Genomic DNA, 17,473 nt, shown 5'->3' on the forward strand with positions numbered 1-17,473 from the left:
TCAGGGAAAAGGATTTTACAAACCTTCCTCAGTAACCCGTTCCAACATTTAATTCATTGTTAGGAAAATTCTTCAAAAATACTTTGAGACTGCAATTTTACCCATTCCTTCTTATTCTGGCTTTATCGTAGATAGAGACAAAGCATATCTATCAAGAAAGACAGAAAAACAGCCAAAAGTGAAATTTTTGTATGGTGTTATTCTCAGGCAAGTATACTTAAATATCCACCCCATCAGGAAAAAAAAAAGTTTAGTTTTAGTTGAAATAAGCAAAAAAGTTAATCTTGGCAAATGACTTAAGACAAAACACTGTAGAACATAAAACTACAACTGAACAATACTCTGAAGTGGAGTCACAGATGCCATAAATCTAGAACTGGAGAAGCCTCCAAAGTTACCCAATCCAACCTCATTAATTTCCAGATGAAGAAATTGAGGGCAAAGTGAAGTATCTTGCCCAAAGTCACACAGGGAAAAAGAGCCAGAGGTGAATTTGAAGCCAGGTCCTCTGATAAAAGAAGCAGTGTTTCCTCTACTATACCATGCTGTGAGTCTATAGGAAGGTGAAGAATAAAAGTCAGACCTTCTTTCCCTCAAGAACGAAGATTACATAAGTACTCTCACATAGGCTGTAATCGTGTCATTTATCAGTATTTCATGAGGCATCTAGGGCTAGTGATAAAGCAATGGACTTGCTGAGAGGCAGACTAGTTTGAATCCTGCTTTAGACATTTTCACTACTCAGTCTGTTTCTTCATCTGTAAAATGTGAATAGCATCTACTTCACAGGGTTATTGTGATAACAAAATGAGATAATATAAGCAGAGCACTCTGTAAGCCTTTAAATTATTGTTAGCTCTTCAATCATATATGTCATATATTTAAAAACACAAAAATTACTTAAAAGGGATGATGAATTAGTAAGAAGCAACAGAGATGCTTCTTAACCAGAAGAAAACAAGTTCAGAAGGAGACAAAGAAAATTTTGTTACTACCTTTTAAATTTAATATTTTTTTAAAAACAAAATATACATAACAGAAGTTCAGTTTCATAAACAAGCCTCCTTTTTGTTCTTTGTATATTAGAAATGCTTGGATTTTACATAATTAAGTCCATAATTTAAAAAACAAAAAGAAAGAAAGAAATGCCTCGGGCAAAATTTCAAATCTGTTGGAAACCCTGGGCCTTGGTTCCCTGATTTGCAAAATCCCAAGACTATAGAACCAGAGCTAGAAAGCCCCTCAGATCATCTAGTCCAAACACTTCATTTTACAGATGAAGAAACTGAGGATTATAGTAAATTGAGCTCCTTGCCTAAGGCCAGCTAGATAGTAAGCAGCAAAGGCAGGATTTGAACCCAGGTCTTATGAGCTAATAAAAGACCATCTTCTTTCTATGTGGCTGCCTTGTGACAGGAAACAAGAGCCTGCCTAGCAAAAGGCCACTAGTTATAAGACCTGGGTTCAAATCCAGTACCTGCTGTAGTAAATTAGTACACATGAGACCAAGGCCCTCAGCCTCTCTGGGGCTCAGCTGCTTCAAAAGAAGAGTCTTTGCTATACAGCCGAAGTTCCTATGACTAGCTGTCCTCTTTAGCTTTAACATTCTTTGACTCAAATTTCAAACCACCAAGAAGGCACAGAGACTCCTTTGATAAAAACAGCAACATTAACCTTCTGCTGGAAACAATCACAGCCAGCCGATGTCGCTGACACACAGATACAACTAGTGGAGACACTTCAAGGTTAGTATGAGAGCTCATGTTTGCTCTGCTTTTACTAATTCCTTATGGTACCTTTCTCTAGAGAACTAAGAATACTTTGGCCTTCACTGAAAGAACCTCTCCCTGTCATGCGCCTGAGGGATGGCTACGAAAAAACATCTCCTGGATATGAATGTCATAATTCTGTATTATACAAAGTTCTTTAACATGTTTCCATTCAATTACTAGCAGCTGTGTAGGAATACAGGCAGATCTGGGGACTATTTGATGGTTCCTACTTAAAAAAAAAAATCAAATTTCTCTTTGCTACCTAATCTCTTTATTGTCATCCTAAGAATTAAGGAAAACACTTCTTCCAGTGCCTAAAGCTAATTCTAAAGGAAGATATGTGACTGCCTGACAATTCAGTTCCAGAGTAAGGTGGAAAGGTCTCACCCACTTCACTGGAGAAAACAGTAGACATTCTTTAGGGGTGAGGGGGAATTCAACATTCATTACATGCTTATGTTCAGTACACTGTATTAGGCACTAAAGAGAATAAAATATGGAGCTAATCTCAAGGAGTTTTCTAATTACATAAAACTAGAATTCAGGTGTCGTAAATTCTAATCCTATTGCTCTTGCTAAATTTTCTACAGCACCTTAGATAACAAATATTCCAGTCAAAAGTAGGGGAGATGAAAAGACTAAAACTCAAATCTTAGAGAACACAAAACACTGAAAAAAAATTTTGTCTTTAGCCACTGACAAAATACAGCATTAAAAGCTGTGATAACAGGTTACCTATTAGAGGTGTTTATACACCATAAACTGAATCCCAAAGTAGCCACAGATTCCTAATCTACACTGAAAAATGATCAGAACAATACACAAATCAGAACTGGATTATCCTGCCAAAACATAGCACCCTCTCACTGTGAAAAATATTTGGCTTAAAAAAGTCTAAAATCAGCATTCTACTTGAGAAAGTCAATTCTTTTGCCACAGAAATTCAGCAGGTGTGACCTGGGCCTAGCGGCTTTAAGCAGCAGCTTAAATTTTGTAGTGAATGGGTAATGGGGCACATGAGGCCATTCACATGTCTTTTGCCCCTTTTCTCATGATTTCTCTTCTGTTGAGTCCAACTCAGATATTTCTTCTTTTCTGGCCCTTTACCTGATCTTTTCTTTGAGTAATATTTGCCAAGACAACAGCCAAGCACCAGAATACCTTACTGGGTTAGAAGATCCAAGAATAAGGTATAGCAGGTACTACCAGACCTGATGCTGGCAGTGGCAGGGGAAGTCAAAGGATTTGGCTTACCTCTGGATTTCAGCTTAAAGCTTAATGCTATAAAGATGCTAAGGAATAGGATACTACAGGATCACAAATCTTAAGTTGGCACAGATCTTAGAGATCAACTAGTCTACCCCCACCTTGGTTTACAGATGAAGACATGAAGGTACCAATAAGCTATACAACTTGCCCAACGTGAGAAATATGAGGGCTGGAACACAAACTTAGGTCTTCTGATTCCCATATCTGGTGCCCTTTCCACTATACTACACTGACTTCAAAAGGCAGCATGAAGCTGTTTTCCTACCAATTCAGGATTAGCTTTAAATCTTGAATACTTGAATGTCATTTTATACTAATGTGTCTTCCAAAACCTCAAAACCCATGTCAACTAATATAGGATGATAGCCTTGACTTTGTTTTAAACCACATCCAAACAGAATACAGAAATTAAAGATTTCTATTTCTTTCTACAAACTATGGGAACCAGCTAATGATCTATATGCCTGCCTGCCACAGGGAGATGGGTTTCCATTCTGCATCTCTGCCTTTGCACACCCATGGCACTTGCTAAACAGTTAACTCCTTGCCTCAGAAGCACCTCTTTTCTCCTTGCTACTTAGGTCCCCTGGTCACTATCTATAGAAAAGTTTACAACCTCCTGCCTGCCCCTCTCTAAAATGAGCCAAACTCTCAAACTTCTATTTAGCTTTTAAAGATCTTCAGTCTTTTTTTTTAACATCTTGCTTCACCCTCCATGAGCTGTATGGCCTAGTGACATTGACTTCCTGGTTCTTCCTCAGAACAAAACACTCCATCTCCTGATGACATGTTCACTGGCTGTCTCTCCCCAGGCCTTAAATGTTCTCCTTTATTTCCACCTCTTGCCTTTCCTGGCTTTCTTTGAGTCTTAACTAAAATCCTACCTTTTGTAAGATTTTCTCACTCTTCCTGGATGTTAGTGCCTTCTCTCTGAGATGACCGCCAATTTATCCCCATACACATCTCTCGTTTGTCCGTAGCTGTTTGCATGCTGTTTCCCAGTTAGATTGCTTGGCTCTCCCAGCCCTTAGCACAGTGTCCGGCACATAGTAATAATACTTGTTGACTTTACCAAACTTTTTGACACTGGAAATAAAACTGCAGTCTAATGACTGAAGCAAACAGAAAAGCATGCATGTTAATGTACTCAGCTCTAAAATTATGATTGCCTTGCTGGCCAAGCAGAATTTCTTCTTAACAATGACACTGCATTTAAATGACTGGTAAACATGTTGTATTAACTTACATGGGAAGATACAATGTAATGTTCAGAAATATGTATATTCAATATTTTCCCATTCATAAGACACTGTAAATATTTAAAAAATGAAGTTTTTCTATACTCAGTTCTATATTTTCCTTTTATCTGGTAGATTCACCTGGCTACCGTGTCTTTTTTTTTTTTTTTGCTAGGCAATGGGGTTAAGTGACTTGCCCAGGATCACACAACTAGTAAGTGTTATGTGTCTGAGGCTGGATTTGAACTCATGCTCCTGAATTCAGGGCCGATGCTCTATCCACGGCGCCACCTAGCTGCTTCTGTTACCATGTCTTTTTGCAATTCAATCAGCTTTTCCTTCATGAGCTTAATGATCTTGTTTTATTGTCTTCTCTTTTTCTTTGTGCATATATGTATTTTTAGATGTTTTCTATATGCAGACTGTTGGATTCTGTTTTCTTCTCCAATCTGCATTCCCTATTTTAGAGGATTGCTTAATCTAGTCGTGCTAATACTAAGTTTGCATTTCCCCTCATTTTTTGGTATTGATTTTTATCTCCTTCTAAGTTTTTGCTTTGCTGATATAATTAAACACTGTTTATACTCCAACAGTTAATGAAGTACTGAGTGATACCTAGGCTGTTAAGAACTGTACTAGGAAGTGTGAAAAGGACATACAAAAGAGGGAAAAACAGTGCCTGCCTTCAAGGAACTTATATTCTAAGTGAAAACATATAGGTCAATAAATATAACATAATGGGGGGGGAGAGGGAAGGAGGGGGGGGAGAGAGAGAGAGAGAGAGAGAGAGAGGAGAGAGAGAGAGAGAGAGAGAGAGAGAGAGAGAGGGAGAGAGGGAGAGAGAGAGAGAGATCGCGAGCGAGCACTAATAAAGCAAACAACTTATCTGCCTCTATCTCACATGCATTCATTTTGGCATGTGTTGGTTTTGTATCCTCAAATTATACCAAATGCCTGGTTAGCAAGAATCATCTTATTTCTATGTTTCTACAAAAACTGAGCACAGTATTAGCCACATAAACAGCATCCAGGCAACATTAGTTGACTGATTTAGCCAATGCAGCTTAAGTCAATGCTAGCTATGGTTCAGATATCACCCATGACACAGACACCTGGGTGCTGGAAGAGTAGCAGATGGAAAACAAGACTGAGATGAGTGACTTTTCTTCTTTGGGCCTCAGTTTCCTTATCTGTAAGAGAAGCTATTGATCTAGATGATCTCTAACATTTCTAGTGCTCCTAAGGATCGGTAAGTCTGGATTTAATACATTTTTGTCTTTTGAAAATATAATGATCTGATTTCACTAAATCAAAACATTTATCCTAAAAGGTATAACAATTTTGCCAAATTTTAAAATCAGCTTTAAAATTATGCATTCATAAAGATGCTAAAAAGATTTAGTCATAAAGATATGGTTGGTAGCTGAGCTAGTTAATTAAAAACTGATGGGGGCAGCTGGGTGGCGCAGTGGATAGAGCACCGGCCCTGAAGTCAGGAGTACCTGAGTTCAAATCCAGCCTCAGACACATAACACTCACTAGCTGTGTGACTCTGGGCAAGTCACTTAACCCCAATTGCCTCACTAAATAAATACATAGGGTAAAAAAATTTTTTTTTTTTAAATTTAAAAACTGATGCAGAGGCAGCTAGGTGGCACAGTGGATAGAGCACCGGCCTTGGAGTCAGGAGGACCCAAGTTCAAATCTGGCCTCAGACCAAACACTTGACACTAACTGTGTGACCCTAGACAAGTCACTTAACCCGAACTGCCTCAAAGCAAAACAAAAACAAACCAACAAAAACAAACCTGATGCATTTTATTCTGACAGACAATTCTCAACAAACTCCTAAAGAAGTAATAGCTCTCTCTACTAAATTTATTCATTTTTTTTAAAGGAGTGTGTTACAACTAACAATATAGCTCTAACCTAACTTGTATTTGATTAGTGTTTTGTTCTCTCTTAACAATGAATTTACATTGTTGCAGTTGCTATTTACATTGTTCCTTTAGCACTACCCCTTTGCACTATTTCATTGTCTTCTCATGCTTCTTTGAATTGTTCATATTTTAGACTTATGTAAATATCAGGCTAACACCCAAAGGAAAACTACTGTCTCCATTTCAGATTTTTTTTGGCGGGTGGGGTAGGGAGGAGGAGGAGATAGGTAAGGAAAGAGGGAAACAGACATGATGAAATAGCTCTACACATATAAGATATTGGAAGAACAAGAACTTTTAGTGATCTGCTTTATTAAGCAGAAAGCCATAGTCCTTTTATTTAATACATGATTTGCACTTGTGAAGTCCAAATGACCTGCTAAAATTTCACAGCTTGTTTTCTAAAGAGGCTTATAAAAATACTTACTGGAGAGCTTCTTTCTCCCCCCACTCTTCCAAAGGGTAGCAAGCCTGAGTTAACAGTGGACTCCTAAGAAAAGAACCATTGAAAGAGCCTAATATGCATCCCAAACAACCTCATACACGTCCAGCATCACCTTTTTGGCAAAGGAAGTGGAAGGAGAATCCATAATCCTAGGATCATAGGATTTAGTGTGGAAGAGACCTAAAGATCATTCTGTCCAACACCCTCATTTTAAAGAAATGTTTAGTGGGCTAAGGATATTTAACCTCACAACAGAGTGAGAACTATGCAGTAGGCATTTAAATGCCTATTGGCTCTATTTCCCATTATAGAAAAAAGGACAAGCCAAAAAGCATCTATTCATCTCCTAAGAACCAAAAGCTCTTCCTGGATATAGTCTAAATGCCTGAATGTCAATGTTAGAATGGCATAAAAGAAAGGGAATGAGAAGTTTTCAAATCTTTTAGAATGAAAGCTAAGCTAAATGAGAAAAATTACTTTTCTTGTATTTTAAAAAAGACATCATCACCTTATAGAAAACATAAATGCTACTGTATTATATTATTATGCTATCATAGCATATGACATTAAACACCAGAGAAGAGCTGGACGGAGGAGCTGGCTCAAACTGGGGTGGGAAGAGTATTAGTGGCCATGGTAATGGGTCCTAGCAAGAACTGACCAGAAAACAGCATCTATTCATAGCCTCCTCTTCTCGCACTCTCTTTTAAAAATAAAGGGGAGGGGGGAGGGAAGAAAAATCAAGGTATTGCATGACTAAAAGTGATATGACATTTTCATACAAAGGCATGGCATAGTCTAGAAGTGTCAACAAACAATCATTAAACCAAGTGGCTAAGTAGTGAATGACAAACATTCTAGATGGAAGTGTGTGACCAAGTGATGATATAATTTATTACTGAGATTTGGATTTATAGATCTAGTCACAACCAACTCCTGAACGTTAAGAGGAAATATCCACTCATTCAACAACTATTTATTGCACCCTTTGTATGTTCAAGGTGTAAACTCATCTGGAGAGCCTAAACTTTGGATGGATACAACTAACTTCTGAATATTCCTAGAAACTCCACTGGATTAGGTGCAACCCTAGTTCTCAATTCGTTTGAGGATTACATGAAGAGAATACTGGCTTCTTCCTTACTTCCTTCTGAGTAGAGAGAACAATAGCTCCTTCCTAATCACACATTCCTGGAACAGGGTGCTATGATGGAAAGTAGCTGAAAACCCCATTTTCTTTGGAATCTAATGTGTAGCCAAGTTTTGATAATTTAGAATGATGGGGGAGGGCCATCATTTTAGAATACTATCATCTAATCTGCTTAAGAATATACCCTATTAGAGTTTGTTGTGAACAGTTTATAAGAGAAAAGGTAAAAATGCATCCATTAACACTCGGGAAATATATATTACCTTGAAGATTTTGCTTGTAGCCCTCCTGTCAAAAACTAGTAACCAGTAATTAAACATACAAATCGTAGCTACTGGTATGGTGGCCATAAGATTTTACATGTCCCCATTATTATCTGAAGAATAAACTGAAATTTTTTACATCTATAAAATAAACTGAAAGCCAGGCTCAGATTAAAATGACCAAGACTCTTAGAAGAACAGCATTGGGAAAGGACAAACACTCTTATGCTCAGTCTACCATTACCAAGAAGTCCTCAAGTCAAGATCCCAACCTTTTTTTTTACACACCATCCAAGCCAAACAAGGCCTGTGGGAGTCACCGGCAAGCTCCGGGCATAACTTGAGATAAGAAACAGTGGTGTACAGCATTATTGTGTAGCCGGGACGGGCTGAGAGTCATATGTGAATAGATGGCTTGACATACTAGCTTTGTGATTGTGAGCCCTTAGGCCTTTCCTCATCTGCAAAATGGCGGGAAATTATCTTTATCATGGAAAAAGAGACAGAAAAAACACATATGGCAAAGTGGCACTAATAACTGCCCAAATTCCCACCCTTATGATGGGTGGGAGTCCTTATGATATCAAATCTTACATAATGCACCCACATAAGTAGTTTACTATATAGTACAGGGAAAAGAATACTGATTTAAGTCAGAGGACCTGAGTTTGTAAAGCTTACTACCTGTGTGACCTTGGCCAAATCACATCACCTTAATGGGCCTCAATTTTTTACACCTATAAAATGCAAGGGCTGGACCAGCCAGGCTGCCTCTCAGGTCCCTTCTAGCTCTAAATCCATGTTCTTCCATAGCAGGCTCATGACTTCTGTCCAGGGAAGGTGTGAGAATATGTGTATATGTGTGTATGTGTATGTATATAGAGATAAAAACAAAATAGAGATACATATCTCTATCTCAATATTAAGAGTGAAGCTATCATTAAAACAAATGAAACACCTGGCATACGACAGATGCTTAATGCTGGCTGACTATTGAGATAGGCTGATTTGGTGGAATTTCATTTCCTATCACTAGAACAGAACAAGAAATAGTTGGTATTTTGAAAACCACCAGCAACGACCAGCATGGTCATACCTGTAATCCTTGCTACTAGGGGAAGCTGAGGCTGGCGGATCCAAGTTCTTAGGTGCAACAGGGCTAAGGCACTGACATGGTGGGCCCCTGGGGAGTGGCAGACCAACAGGCCGCCTAAGGAAGGGCAAACTGGTTGTGGCTTCAGTACGAGATTGGGCCTACAAGTGGAAGCTGCATTTCTAGCCTAGGTGCGAAGGAAGACCCAGTCTCAAAAAACCAATGAAATAATGTCAGAAAACAAATTAAACTGGACAACCAAACAGAAGAACGGAAGGGAAGCCCAGAGAAGAAGTCGAGCCCTGATAACTAGGGAACAAATGGATCTAAAACCAAAGTGGCAATATGACAATGGTTTTGAGTAGAACCACTTCACTGAAATAATCAGAGGAATCAAAGGAATACAAAAAAAGTAACCGTTTAACAAATATGGTAGAAAAGCATAGAGTGTGCAACTTGTACATATATAAAAATAAGGGGAAGTATCTACACCAAAGACCAAATTTATCCTGACAAGGGACAAAATTCAGACAAACCAGTCTCAATACTTTATAGTTACAACGTTAGCTACAAAGAAAAATTTGGGAATATTAATTAAAAAAAGCTTTCCCCTTGTTTTTTCACTACCACCAATTTGCTTTAAATGCTTATCAGGTTAAATGCCTCTAATTAATCCTAAGGGATAAGAGAACAGGTAAATCTCACTGTTTCATGGTTTAAAAAAAAAGGCAGAAAAATTGGACTTGCTAGATTCCTGAGATGTTCTGTAAACTGTGATCCTGTTTTAATGGGAAACTGCTGTCAATTCTAATGAAAACTGCAGCCTTAAAGCCAATTAAGGTTATAATCATTTTTGACAGGGCAGCTATGTAAGAAGACCTGCCGTATAAAAGACATAAAATATAGTTAATTGTATTATTGCTCATAGGAGTCTGTCTAATCACATTTTTAAGGCCTCAAAATCAAATAAAACTCTGAGAGTTGACTAGATTACTCCTAACCTATGTTCTATCATGTGTTGCATTTACTGGACACATATGATAAATTTGTAATCCAACATAGCTACTAAATATTGGTTGCCAATCCATGATGTAAATCATTCTGGGAACAATTTGGAGACTATTAAATCCTAGGATAGGATACCCTTTCTATCCAAACTGGCACAAAGGTAGTCTGAAATTTGTCAGTTTGTTGAAGTGACAGCTCACAGACTTTTTCATATTTTAGAAGGTGCCACCAGCATGCAAAATGAGAACCATTAAAACCCAAATTTAGTGAATACAGGATCCAAGAATACTTCACGTAATCTGAAAATAGCAAATGAACTTTCTTCCTTCAAAAAACAAATAGAAGAAGGAAAAATTTATTACTTCTTCAAATAATTCTTTCAACATACATTTATTAAGCCCCTATTATATTGGGATCAGCTGTTTCATTTATAACTTTTTACTGTTCTTTGTAAGTGAAACTTTTTTCTTACTATGTACAAATCAAATCAACACACATTTGTTAAAGATGACTATGTGCCAGCTACTTTGCTAAGTGCTGGATACAGGTAAAAAAAATGTACAATGCCTATCTGGAGGAAGATACAAGAAAAAATAAGTGTGAAGGAAGATCTTAAGATAAACACTCTTGGCAGGGCAGGAACTGATGGCCTCCCCCGCAACCCCATACTGGGATTTTAAAGGGAAACTGCTAAACATCTAATATACAGAATGAGGAATTCCAAGAAACAAAGGAAGATTTACATGGACTGATGCAGAGGGAAATAAGCAGATGCAGAAGAATACACAGACTTTTTAAAAACTGTGTAAGTGAAAAGAGAACTAAAAGGAAACCAAAACCAAAGGCTCCTGGGAAAAGATTAATTAGTTATCTCTGAAAATATCTCTCCTTTTGGTAAAGAAGTAGGGGGCTTCTGACCATGAGAGAAGGTTGTATACATTGTCAGATGTGGTCCCTATTATCAGTTGTTTTGCTTAACTCTTTTCCTTTGTTATGAGAAGGTTCAGTTTTTCTGGGTCAAGGTGAAGTGTTATATGTGAATATTTGGCAATGGCACAAAAAGAAATGAAGCATCCAAGTTGGGCCTTTCAGAGCTAAATTTTCTAACCCAATTAATATTAAAGCAACTAAGCATCAGTCTTTTGGGAGAAGCTTTAAGTGTAAAGACAATAAGGATCTAATTTTAGTGTGAAAATTGACTAAGTTTAAATGCAAAATTTAAGATACCCAATAGTATCTTACTTACTTACAGTATCTACTTAACCACTTAATGTATGAAATATTGATCCACCTCTTTTGCCTTTCAAATTTCAAGTAACCAAAGCATATGAGGCACAATGGGGTAAGACTCAAAGCAACTAAAACAGTAAAATCAAATCTACATAAAGTTCATAGTCAAGCTGCTCAGGTTTACTCTTAGTTTATGCATAATTCTAAAAAAATTTCAGTTTGTAGATCTTGAACTCATTATGTCCCAAACTTAACTTTTCATCCTCCCCAGACCCTGCTCCTCTATCTTGACTTCCCTTTTTCTGTTAAATGGCATCAATCTTCTCCCACTCACCCATGCACAAAACCCTGGCAGTCACTCTTTCTGTCATACCCCTCCCATCTAGTCACTAAATCCAGCTGATTCTACCTCTATTATGGCAATGTTCTCATCTCCTCTCTCATTCTTATCAACTTCCTGGTCCAAGCCTTCATTCTCTTTCACTAGGACTAGTCTGTTCATTTCTAGATACCACCTCCTTAAAATCCAAAAGCTGTAACTCCTTATCCAGGGATAGGTAGGCGGCACAGTGGATAGAACACTGTGCTGGGAGTCAGGAAGACCTGAATTCAAATGCAGCCTCAGATACCACCTGTGTAAACCTGGGCAAGTTAGTTGTCTCATCTTTAAAATGAGGGTTAACCTACTTCCCAGGGTTCTTGTAAGGCTAAATAAGATAGTATTTGTAAAAGGGCTTAGCAAATTTGCCTGGCACATAGTAGGCACTATATAAATGCTTTTCCCTTCCCCTTTCCCCCACCCTCCCTTAACCAATAAGTCTAACCTCTCTAACCTTTCCAGTTTCCTCCCATTACTCATTCCCAATATTTCACCCCAACCAGTCAGGACTGTCACTATACCCCAAACACACCCCTGCACTTTCCTGTCTTGATGTGTTTGCTCACAAAATACATTATGTCTGGAATGCCCCAACCCTTGCCTCTGTTGACACAGGACTCATTCTTCAAGATCTAGCTCAAATGCTACATGAAAGCCTTTCCCAGGTACGCAAGGGACTGGGTTGAAGTTCTGTATAACTCTTTATTGATCATCAGTTCTTCTGACCCCTGTAACTCTATGGAGTGGGCATTAGAAGTATTATCCCCATTTTACAGGTGAAGAAACAGAGGCTATATGCTCTACCCCTTCTCCTCAACTGCCCCACTCAGTAAGAAGAGGTTAACCCTTTGCATAACTGGGTAGTCTTTGAAGTAAAAGATGAAGTTCTGTCTTACCACACAGCAATTCTAACTCAGAACGAGTCAGTCAGCAAGCATTTATTAAGTACCTATTGTATACTGGACACTGTGCTAAATGCTTGGGATAGAAAGACAAAAGCAGATAGGAGCAAAAATTTGGAAAACTATGTCAAAAAAAATTACATATGTGCAGGATAAATTGGAGATAACCAATAGAAGGAAAGCTTCCTATAGAATTTACCAGGCATATGAAAGAAGACAGGAAAAGCCTGAGGTGGAAAAAAAAAGAATTCCAGGAACAGGAGATAGCTAGTGAAAAATGCATGGAGGCAGGAGATGGAGCATTTTGTGCAAAGAATAGATCTTGGGCATAATCCTATGTTTCACTTATTTCCTCTCCCTACCATTCCTAATTTCCCCCTTTATTAAATGCTCCCAACTTGTTCAGAGAAAGAGGACTTGTTTAAGCAAATATTTTATTTTTTTTATTAATTTATTTTGATTTATCAACAATCACTTCCATAAGCTTTTGAGTTTTAAAATTTTTTTCCCCTCCCTCCCCAAGACAGCACACAATCTGGTACAGGCTATATATATACACATTCCTATTAAAAATATTTTCACATTATTGATGTTGTAAGGAAGAACCAATAGGAGAGAGCTGGGTAGAGCTCAGGGTTACATACCTCTGAGCCAGAGGTGAGGCTCAAACCCCGTCTTCCTGGTCTATTATATGTCATGTTTATTGCCTTTTCAGTAACCTGAATAATAGATTATAATAGAACCAATAGGAGGAATCACAAGAAAGAGAAAACGAACAAAAACCAGATGAAAAAAATAGCAAATAGTATGCTTCTATCTGCATTCAAACTCCACAGTTCTTTCTTTGGATGTGGATAGCATTTTCCATCATGAGACCTTTGGAGATGTCTCAGATCCTTGTATAAACAAATATTTTTGTGTTTTTTGTCTGCCACTTGCAACTGGCCTCTCATTTGTTCAGAGCTCACATACAAAACCCTCAAAGAAACCTTCACAACTCCACAAATGGCTGAAGCATGTAAAAGGGTGTCTGTTTCCCTGAGGTATCTGTACTACTACTACTGTAAAAGAATGCAAGGAGATCATAAATTCCTGAGTTTGAAGGAACCATCAGTTTCATTTCACAAATGAGTAAACTTATGTCAAGTTAAATGACTTCAAGGTAACAAGTATAAAAAGGCAGTAATTGTTTAAAAAACAAAACAAAACCCTCTTAATCCCTTTAAATAGCATTTAAAAGTTTACAAGATTGTGCAGCATTATTATACTACAGATTAGGAAGCTGAAGGCCTGGGAAGTTAAACAGCTTGCCCTGATTACAGGGCTGGTGTGAAAAAGGACTCAGTTCCCAGCCTTTTTTGGTCAGGCTTTGTGGGGGTGGGGTAGACCACCTGGTCCAGACTCAATTTCTGGCTCTATCACCTCTATGGTCTTGGGTAAATCACACCTTTCTGGAGCCTCAGTTTTCTCATCTGTAAATGAGAGGGATGACTTCTGAATTACCCTTTCAGCTCCAAATTTATGATCCTATACCTTGGAATCCCGTGGTTTAAATTAAAAACAAACAAAACTACACACACAGCCTTTGGCAGAACTGCCATCAGCCTCTCCTACTACCTGACTAATAGGGATGGGGATTGCACCTGTGATTCCCTCTGGGCTGAGCCAATGCAGGTTGGCACCCTTTCTGCATCTCTCAGTCTCACAGAGAGCTGAGTGGAGCTCAGGGTTACACACCTCTGAGCCAGAGGTGAGCCTCAAACCCTGTCTTCCTGGTCTATTATATGCCATGTTTGTTGCCTTTTCAGTAACCTGAACAATAGGTTCCTGAAGTCCAAGCCTCCACTCACAAGGCTGGCTCATCTAGTAGAATTTCTCTTGAATAGCTTATTAGCATGCATTCTCTAGCCACATTTTCAATAGGACCTTCAGGACACAAGTAGCTACCCAATTCTAGCCTACGTGGTTTCTCTTTAATCCAACAAGGGACCAAAATTTCAGTCTGAAAAGCAAATAGCTGTAGAGAGAATTTCAGAACTATACTTCTTACCCCAACCCGCCCAATAACCACTGGGGAGATTAATAAAAAATTATAATACATAATATAAATAATAATATGAACAAATGTATAAATAAATTAAAATGTTTTATCATATAACTCAAAAAGTAGCAAATCTGTTAATATTAACATATTTACTCTTACTTGGAAAACAGTCTAACTTAAGTCCTAGGCTCTAAGATTCATCATGGGACCAGGGATTGCCTTTTTTTTTTTTTTTAAATAATTTATTTATTTACGGACTGCTAGGTGGCACAGTGGATAGAGCTCCAGCCTTGGAGTCGGGAGGACCTGAGTTCAAACCTGGCCTCAGACACTTGACACTTACTAGCTGTGTGACCCTGGGCAAGTCACTTAACCAGAATTGCCTCACCAAAAAAAGGCAAAAAAAAAAAATCCTTTTTAGTTTTCAACTGGACCAGAGATTTCTTGAAGGCTTTGTTGAAGACTATGTTGGAGAAGCCCAAATTCTAGCAGGTTCTACCAAACTGGAAAGGGTATAAGTGGGATGACAGGCTGACATTAGATGACAAATGGCACCATCAACTGCAGGCCTTGGTTCCTAAGCATGCAACTTGGGCACATCTCTCTGCCTGTTGCTTGGCTTAACAGAGAAAGGTTTGTTTAAACCTTTGCTGAACTTTTTGGTCACTTTAAGTCATTGAATTTCAGAGCTGGAAGCCACCCAGTCCAAAAGAGAATGCTTCTCATAACAAACCCAACACCCAGCTTTTGCCTGAAGATTCCCAGCAAAGAGGATTCATTATATACTGGGTCAGCCCATTCCACATTGAGCCCAAATTTGTCTCTCTGTAACTTTCATCCATTACACTTGCCAAACAGAAAAGGTTTGATACTTTTTTCCATGACAGTATTTAAGGTTAAAGACAGCTATTAGCTTCCACTAACCATGCAGAAGGGCTGTACAACTGTAATGTTAGAAACAAGACCCAAACCCATGAATTCAAAAAGGATGTCAAGTATTTAAGTAAACTGTGACATGAATACTCCTTTCAATAACTCCTAAGAGAAAAAGCTCTTATGATTCAAGAAAAGAATTTCACAAGTGGGTCACCACCACGATTTTAAGAGTTAAAGTTACAATACATCCAAATCTGGGAAAGGACAAAAAGAAAAAAGGAAACCACCTATATTACATCCATCTCTGAGATCAAGAAATGAAAACATTTACCTTTCCGTGCCTGCAAAGTCAGCTTGTAGAAAGGGAACAGTATCCAGGTTTCTTGACTCCAAGTCCTCGATGATTGGTTCACTACAACATCTTGACCCTCTGATGAAGATCAACATTCATTCTAAAAGAATAAAGTGCAAATTATTGTTCAACACAACAAAGAAGTGTCTGTAATGTTTTATCAATGGTAACATAGGTCTTTCACGGTTATTTGTCAACAACATATTTAATCCTAGCCACAAAATCAAATAGCTAAAATATTAACCTTATATATACTGTGCTAAATATAGAGATATCTTTAGTAAAAAATTTGAAATATCATGGGCTGACCATTCCTGAGTTATGCATTAATGTAGTCAGGATAGTTTCAGCCAAAATACTGTTAAGAAGCTATATCCCTGAATTTACATTAGGAAAAGAAAGTATCAGGGCAGATAGGTGGTGCAGCAGATAGAGCTCTGGCCTTGGAGTCAGAAGGACCCGTGTTTAAATCCAGCCTCAGATACTGGACACATACTAGCTGTGTGACCCTGGTCAAGTCACTTAACTCCACTGACTAGTAAAAAACAAAAAACAAAGTATCTAAAGAAACTGTCATGTAAATTCCAAAAGACTTATGATGGAAGAAAATGCTAGCCACATCCACAGAAAGAACTATGGGGTCTGAATGCAGATTGAAGCATGTTATTTTCACTTTTTTTCCCCCAATTACTCTTTCGCAACATGACTAATGCGGAAAGATGTTTAATATTGTCCATGTATAGCCTCTATCAGATTGCTTGCTGTCTTGGGGACGGAAGGGAGGGAGGAAAAAAAATTTGGAACTCAAAACTTATAAAAGTGAACGCTGAAAACTATCTTTACATGTAATTGAAAAAAAAAACACTATTAAGTGGGAGGGAAAAGAAACTATCATGTAAAGATAAACATATATCACAAATTACCAAAACCCCACAAAACTAGGCTGACATAGCACTAATTAAAGTAGAAAAGGGAAAAACTCAGTTGAGAGTAGATTTAACAATGTAGGTATTAAAAGGATAATTCATTTAGCCAGAATGAGGAGGATCATTTTCCAATTTCTTCATGCCTTCCCTGCCCACGCCATCCCCGGGACCTTGGAATTCTTGCCCCTGGGTGCTGAGTTCTGAGGGAATAAACTTTCATTTCACGGTAACCCTCTGTACTGCCCTGAATTTCTAGCTCCCTTTTATGTGTTGTCTTCCTTCACTGTAAGTTAAGCTTCAAGGCAGCGGACACTCTTGCTTGTTATTTGCATCTTTCACACTTAGCTTAGTGCCTGGCATGTAATTATTTAATAAATGCTTTTATTATTTTTTAAAATTATTTTTATTTGATGAAAAACATGAAGAACAGATTCTTACAAATGTTTGTACCAAAACTGAAAAAACCCTGAAGTTATAGGTGACTGAAGAAAAGCCTGTCTCTGGGCTCTGTACTGTGTCCTCTACATGATATTCAATGAAATCATCCAGTTAATCCCTAGAAAGACAGCAAGCCAGGTTATGAAGA

At 38.1% G+C, this 17,473-nt stretch overlaps 1 protein-coding gene across 3 annotated transcripts in view; it reads right to left on the reverse strand.

The window, feature by feature from the left end:
- The window catches only part of CTCF (CCCTC-binding factor), a 46,139-nt gene that overhangs the window by 19,891 nt on the left and 8,775 nt on the right, over window positions 1-17,473 (reverse strand). For 2 of the 3 annotated variants that reach the window (XM_020989342.2, XM_020989339.2), the window contains exon 2: window positions 15,941-16,061. The gene's annotated coding sequence lies outside the window, so the exon portion shown is untranslated. Of the gene's footprint in view, window positions 1-23; window positions 149-15,940; window positions 16,062-17,473 lie in introns of all 3 variants that reach the window. The other variant, XM_020989340.2, reaches the window with a different exon arrangement.

Source organism: Phascolarctos cinereus, unplaced genomic scaffold (assembly GCF_003287225.1).
Source record: "Phascolarctos cinereus isolate Bilbo 61053 unplaced genomic scaffold, phaCin_HiC Scaffold_2;HRSCAF=192, whole genome shotgun sequence".
Classification (NCBI taxonomy): Eukaryota; Metazoa; Chordata; class Mammalia; order Diprotodontia; family Phascolarctidae; genus Phascolarctos; species Phascolarctos cinereus.